This window comes from Lutra lutra, chromosome 6 (assembly GCF_902655055.1).
Source record: "Lutra lutra chromosome 6, mLutLut1.2, whole genome shotgun sequence".
Taxonomy (NCBI): domain Eukaryota; kingdom Metazoa; phylum Chordata; class Mammalia; order Carnivora; family Mustelidae; genus Lutra; species Lutra lutra.
The window spans coordinates 153,490,111-153,497,507 of NC_062283.1; positions in this window are offsets into that span (position 1 = coordinate 153,490,111).

Genomic DNA, 7,397 nt, shown 5'->3' on the forward strand with positions numbered 1-7,397 from the left:
TGGCAAGTAATATAATAGCTATTTCTGGGTTTTGAGCTTTTCTTGACTAAGGTTTCTGGACTTAAGATGTTGAAGACTACTTCAGTTTAAAAATTAGAGAATATACGAAACACCACATTAAGGTCAATAGCCCATCTACGAAAGGTAGCTTATGTTCACGCACAGGAAAGGTAAAAGCCCAAGAGCCATAGGAACAAAATCAGGGATCCTGACTCCCTCCCCGTTTGCTTGAAGTTCACGCGCAGGCTCTTAATGCCTCCGCTGAGGCCCCCGTTTACAGAAAAGGATCATTCCGTCTTCCTGGACCAGCTCATTTGTTATTAAAACTAAGTGAGAAAATAGGGTTTCCAATCTCTAGCTTCCTTTTTGTAAGTGAGTGGCATTTTCAGTTTAACATTACTGCACCCAGAATGTATTTTCGCAGCATTTCCCTTCCTCACCTTGCCACCAAGCAGGACAAGCAGCAGGAGGGTGGGGGGCGTTGGGAGAACAGGCAGAGACCCCTCAGAGACACCATGCCCTCCTCAGCTCTCACCCAGCAGAAGACCTGTCTGGAGCATTCTCTGAGCTCCGGGCCCTCATTAACGCTACAGTGAGATCAGGAAGATGCTGCCCGAGGACGCCCTCTCCCATGTGGAGGCAGGACAGAAGGCCTGCGCTCGGGGGCAGCAGGTCCAGGAACAGCTCGCGTGGCCCTTCTCAGCCTCAGCACACGTCCTCTCACTGGCCCAAGCTCGCCCTCATCCTCACACTCTGAACTTAAACCCGTTTAAGTTTACTCTGAACGTAAACCCGTGACCAGACCCTTGATCCCACCCTCCGCATCTGAGGAGGTGCTGCCTTCCCATTTCCTGCTCCTTCAGCCTGGCGGGGCAGATGCTGTCTGCTCAAGGGCCACTGGCTTCCCCTCCCCCAGTGCCAGGGCTCTGCAGAGATGCGCAGGGACACCAGGCTTTCTCTGCTCTGCCGGTCACCTGCGAAGCGATCTGCAGGGCTCAGGTAAGGCCGGACAGATGCTGCTGCAGGACAGAGGGGACCTGCCAAGGGGACCAGGCCAGGGCGACAGGACTCCAGCTCCTGGTCCCCAGCGGAGTCCCACTCAGTGTTCATAGGTCCTGAACTCTATGACCTAGTGAATCTGTTGGAACAGTCCTCAGATCTTGCAAAAGCAGCCATGCCTACATGGGGTCCAGGTCGGGGTTTGGCGCAAGATGGGGGAGGAAGACAGAAACGGCACAGCTCCACCAGGGGCCCGGTGCTCGGGACGCCCCTTCCTTCACAGGCGGTGCACCCCACAACAGAAGATGGGGCCCTCCAAGGACAGGAGTCCCTCCCAGACATAGGCTGCGCCTCAGGAGTCCCAGCACATGGTGGAAAATGCTATTTTGAACTCTAAATGGTGACTTCTAAGCTGGGCCCATGGGAGGCCAGTCTTTGGGGTGGACATGGCAGAAGCCAAGCTTGGACGCCAGGGCACGATGTCAGGACTGGGCAAGCCATGGGGGCCGCGTCCCGGGCAGGCACCTGGGTGAAGGACTGAGCACAGTTGGAGGACTGCTGCTCTCCCGGGACGTGAACACCTGGACATGCCCTGTCCATCCCAGGACAGACCATCTGGGTAAAACTGTCTCCACCACAGGAACACCTGGGCTGGGGCCAGGCCCTCGGACCTGCTCTGTGGGAGCCCCAGCCCCTGGGCTGCCTCCGTCCCTCCTGCCTTGCATGCAAACAGATGACCTCTGGCCCTGAGCCCCTCTCAAACCCGTTCTTCCTGATCAGCCCACAGGTGAAGGCCACCCGGGGCCAGGGGACAGGAGGTGGACAAATGCCGGGACTCCTTTCCTTCCCCAGGACCTTCTGGCTCTTTCAACAGCCTGGGGAGTGCAGAGCCGGGATGTCCACAGCGATTCGCACTCTGGGTGTGGGTGTTAAGCCTCTCACTTCCCAGCTCCCGGTCCAGATTCCCAGAACCACCCTCCAAAACAGATGACCTCATCCCACGCCCGTGGCCACACTCTGCTTCAAGGCAAATGAGCTAAGACAAAGCCCAATTGCAAAGTTTTCTTGGTTATTAGAGAATCAACAAATAATCTTTTGTTATCATAAAAGCTGTAACCACCCAACTCTGATAAGCATCATAGCATGACTGCCCGGTCCTCTGAGGATGGGGCCGTCTGGGCATTTGCCCGCTTCCCGGGAAGCCCACTGGCCGGCCCCGTGGCCGGCCCTCTCCCCCTACCGCCCCTTCTTCTAGGCTCTATGGCTCACCACCCTCTTTCCAAGAGTACAGTCATCTCTCAGAGAATCAACCTGCAGAGGAACACATTGAAACTTTTACAATGCATGCCTGTGCAAGGTTATGCCCAGGACGTTCTGGTTAGCATTTGGGTGTTTCTGAGAAGCTTCTGCATCTCCTTCAGAGGCTGCTGCTTGGGGAGTTTAGCCTCTGGGCTGGCCGCCGCCACCCCCCCACCCCAGGCTCACGACTCCCAGCTCCGTTCTCCCACGCACAGAGCGCCCTTGGCTCTCACATCTGCCCAGGGCTGGCTGGGGCCATGGTATAGATCATCCGTGAGATGCGGGGAGGGGCCCTGAGCCCCGCCGAGCCCTGAGACTTCACTTTCCCGCCGGTCTTCCTTGGCCTTGTTCTGCTTTTGCTGACACCCAAAGGACATTCTCCTCAGAAAGAGGTTCCATCGCAGAAGGCCGTTTGTGCAGCCTGTCCATCTGTCCGTGTGGCACCCAGGGGGACTCAGCAGGTGCACACCTGTGTCAAGTCACCTGTCACAGCTGCGAGGGCTAGAGAGTTTGCATCCAGACCCCCTCCCATTTTCAGTTCTTTTAGGAATTTTGTCCTAAGAATTCTTGGTGGGAGCTTGCACTTTTTCTCATAAGACAGCAGTGTGAGGGGCGAGACAAAGCTGAAGGCTCGCTCCCTGCCACCGACATCTTCGCTTCGAGACCCCTTCTGTGGGTCTTCCTCGCGCGCTCAGGATCTTCTAGGTCAGGCCCAGATCCTGAGCTCTCCAGGCCGCTGATGGCCGTCCTGCGGGCTGAGGAGGAGCCGAAGTACGGGGTGACCTCACGTGGTGGCTCGCTCCCCTCCCGTGAGCCCGGGGCCCGGTCCTTCCTGCAGAGCCCCTGCAGGGAGTGCTGCCCAGTTCCCTGCGCCCGGGGGCTCGGGCTCCCCACGCCGGCTCCATGCTCAGCAGCTCCGGGGGCCCAGCTCTTCCTTCAGACTCCCCGGTGGCTCTCAGAGTCCGCGCCCTCCTCCTGTGGGGCGTGCACCTCTCTCCTGCCCGCAGGCTCCTGGTCGCTTCTCACCCCCCATCTTCTCCAAATCACCTCATGTCTAGTTTCGGTCACTGCTACTGCCTTTAATAGCCTTTAGTTCTGGCAGTGACCCCATAAGGAATGTTACCGCTGTCATAGAAGACAGGAACCTTAAGCTCATGGGACTGGAGATGCTGTGCCGGCCGCACGCAGACGGCCAGGTTGCGGCGGCGTCCACGAGGGCTGCAGAGCCATGGGCTGCCCGACGTGGGATGCGACGCTGGAAGTATCCCAGCGTCCCCCAGGCTGAGACTAGTAACGTTCCACACGAAGAACAACACGACTGGGTTTCATGGGCTGCCTACTGTCTGCGGGCAGCTCTGCTCAGAGCCGTGCAGCCACCCGGGCATGCCCTGGGGACGAGTGTTTGTCTGAGTTTCTGTGTCTAGGTCTTCGCCGTGTGTGTCCAGGAGTGGACTAGCTGGACCAAATGGCAACTCTGTATTTAACTTTCTGAAGAACCAGCAGACTGTTCCCCATAGCAATGGATCTTCTAATTAAGCAATAAACAGCACAGGGGCGCCTGGGACTCAGTGGGTTGAGCCTTTGCCTTCCGCTTGGGTCACAATCTCAGGGTCCTGGGATCAAGTCCCGCATCGGGCTCTCTGCTCAGCGGGGAGTCTGCTTCTCCCCCTGCCTCTGCCCCTCCCCGTGCTTGTGCGCTCTCTCTCTCTCTCTCTCAAATAAGTAAATAAAATCTTTAAAAAAAAAATTAAGGTGTACTCCCATTTTTTAATCTCTGAAAGATATGGCGTTAGAAAAGAAAGACCTTGGGAATTTAAAAAAAAGAAATTATCTGAGAAGACTTTGAATGAGCCATTATGGCATTCTAGCGATGGGTTCCAGAAGGAGCAGATCTCGTTCCCTTTAACAAGCGACACGTGACAGCCCAGAAGGCAGCCGGTGGCACAGATGCTCCCTGGAGGGGCCCTGCGAGCCTGCATCCTTGTCCCCTGGTGTGGACGAGCCTCAGTCCCGGCTGAGTCTCCACAAACACAGACGGAAACTCCAGAGTCGGGTGGGATCCTCCTGACATGAAGCTCCTGACCCTCCTTGCAGAGTAGCTGGAGGCCGGGCTTCTGACCTGCGGCGAGACGACGTCCAAGGACGTCCCCCGTCCCCCGTCCCTCCAGATGGCCTGTCCTCACGAGGTGGTGTGGAACGTGCGCATAATATTCAATACAACGTTAAATACATCGCTTTAAATATCCCACATTAAACATATAGTAGCACATTTAATGTAAATGTCTTGTTTAATAATGTAATTTGCTCCTGAAACCATATTAAAAAGAAAAATAATTCCATCTTTAGGCAGGAAAGATTACATGCATTTTGTCCCAACCCAGAATAACTAAACAATTTTCACAAATAGAAAAATAAATCCATGGATAAAAGAAAAAATCTATATAAATAATAATCAGCAATCTGAAAGTGAATAAATACCATATGAAATAAAATGTAACTAAGTTTTATTATACAAACACTTTTTCTTCTTTGTACTTGGTTTTTTCTGGATGCTCCCAGCTAACATGAGTCAGACTGTCCTTTTAACTTAAAGTTATAGCAGAGAGAAAACCCACTGGGACAGCGCGAAGGTGAGTCCCAATGTGTCCCGGGGGCATGGGGACAGGTGGGCAGACAGGGCCGGGGGCTGGGGGCTCCCTCCTTCTCAGTCCTCCTGGGCAGCGGGTCCCAACTCTGACCATGCTGTGTCCACCCATGGGCACTCGGCCTAACTGTGCTCCAGGTGACATCCTGACTAAAGCCACGGTGTCGAGGTGTCAGCTCAGGGCATCTGCTGGACACTGGGGAGTCAAAAAGTCACTTCTTACAATGCATTTGAGTGTTGGAATGGAACAGCCGTTCGGGGGGGGAAGCAATGTCTGAAAAGTGCTAAGAGTTTTCTGGCACTCTCTGCCGGGAGGTGGGAGCTAGAAGTAGTCTGTGAGGCAGGCCTGTGACTACCAGGCCCCGTGACCACCCAGCGGCCAGACCGCCCGCCTTGTGCAAGGACAGTGAGGGTCAGCTGGCAGCTGTGGACAGACACTTGGCAGCTCAGGACCCAGATGTCTTGGCAGGAGGGCCCCCCAGCTTCCCCAGCGCGGACGGGCCCTCGCCGGGCTGACAATGTCTGCTCCCGTCCCCAGACCTCACCTCTCCCACAAGTCCCTCCCCTGGAAAGAGGCTTGGCCAGGCTCGGGCCGTGCGCAGAAGTCCAGGGTTGTTCCCTTCCTCACTGGGCTTCCAGGCTGTAACCCAGTCCCATCTGTCTGAGGGTTTTCCGCCCTTCACAGAACCCTGCACGGCGGACACTGGGTTTGGGCTCCACGGTGGGCCGCTGGACCCGGGCCTCAGGGTGTGTGTGGCAGTGCGTGGGCTTCTCTTCAAGTCCCCTTCTGCTGCCAGGGCCAAAACTCAACTTGGAGAAACTCAGACTGAGCAAACCCTGCCTGAGACGTCGAAACCCACAGAAACCGCAGGAAGGACCCATTGAACCTACAGTGGGAGCGGCCGGTGGCCGGTGGCAGTTAGGGGCGGGGCTCTGTCCCGGAACCAGGTCCCCTGCTGACCATCACGGACCCACCTCCGGATCCTCGTGAGTCAGGGTGTGCACTGCCTCATTCACCGGCGGGCATGCAGCAAGGGTGTGGGCCCCGCACCCACTCTCAGCAAGCCCGCCCACACCCTGCAGGGGCAGCTCCTTCCAGAACAAACCGCCCATTGGAGACCCGTGGATCGTGCCATGTGGGAACCTTGCCCAGAAGGGAATGAGAGACCACATGGCAAGCTTCTCCGCGTGATGCGTTCCATTTCAGCGATGCTTCGCTCCTGTCGGTCACAAACCGTCGGTCCCAGGAGGGGATGGCCCCGGGGGCCTCAGACAGGGAGAAGACCAGCCCGTCACGACTTCCACCATAAATCATAAAACACGACGTGGGGAGAAACGCATCTCAGCCTCATGCCAGCCCCCTGAGCATCCGCACAAGACTTATCGTTCTTATTTCTCGAGTAAGATGTGCTAAGCCCCCTCCACCAGTCCCCACAGGCCAGCCCGAGTCACTTCCTTGACTTGAGGAACAGAGACCTGGTCTCTCCCTCCACATTTGTGTCACAAAAGCCACCATTTCACCTCCCAGATCAAAGCAGGGCTCCGTCCTGTCCTGTGTCCCCAGACAGCCTGCCAGCACCTGGTTGCTCCGACGCGCGTTTCCCGTCTCTGCCCCATCCCTGCCTCCCCTGAAGCCCTCGGAAACCTCACACCTCCTGCCCCGGAGCGCAGCTGTGTGTATCCGCGCAGACGGACGTGCGCTCCTCTCTCCTTTGGGTCGGGAGCAGCTCGGAGACAGGCAGCTGCTCAGTGGGGGAGGGGTCTCCTCTGTCGCTAACGTCCCTCCGAATCGCCTCAGTGACTCTGGTCAAACCACTGCACACCTCTGCCCTCCCGCTCAGCTGAGGAGTGCCAGGAGGGAAGGGGCGCCTGGCGACCACGTCTGCTCGGCTCTGGCGGCTGATGGAACCCGCGAGGTCGGCCCTGAGCGGAGCCGCTTCCTCCACGGGGCCCCGGCGCCTACACCTTCGCCTGGGAAGGGCAGAGGGGAGACCTACACCAGAAGGAGCTCACGTTAGCGGGGCAAGACATCGACTCTCCCCTGCTGGGGCTTGGCTCCCTTCCCCCCAGTAGAGGCCCTGCTAGTTCTTTTTAAAAAAGGGAGAGAGATTCATTTATAGAAAACCTTTTTACAATTTATTTCCTATTGTTAATCCTCAAAGTATAAAAATGAGGCTCTAGCTAAATGCAGGGTTTCCGTGGTGAAATGTTGACCATGTGAACAAATAAATAAATATTTACAGTCTTTGGCAGAATGAATAACGTTTCATCAATCTGGAAGAGAAGTTTGTTCAAAAAAACATAAATAATTTACCAAAAAAACTATGGTACAGTCTAAATATTCACATCGCCTCCCACGGTGCTGTGTTGTTTGGCTAGGGACGCCAACACAGCGGTCTCCGTGGCTTCCGCGACCGTCCGGTCGAGTCCGAGCTCCCACGCCCCTGTCCTGGGG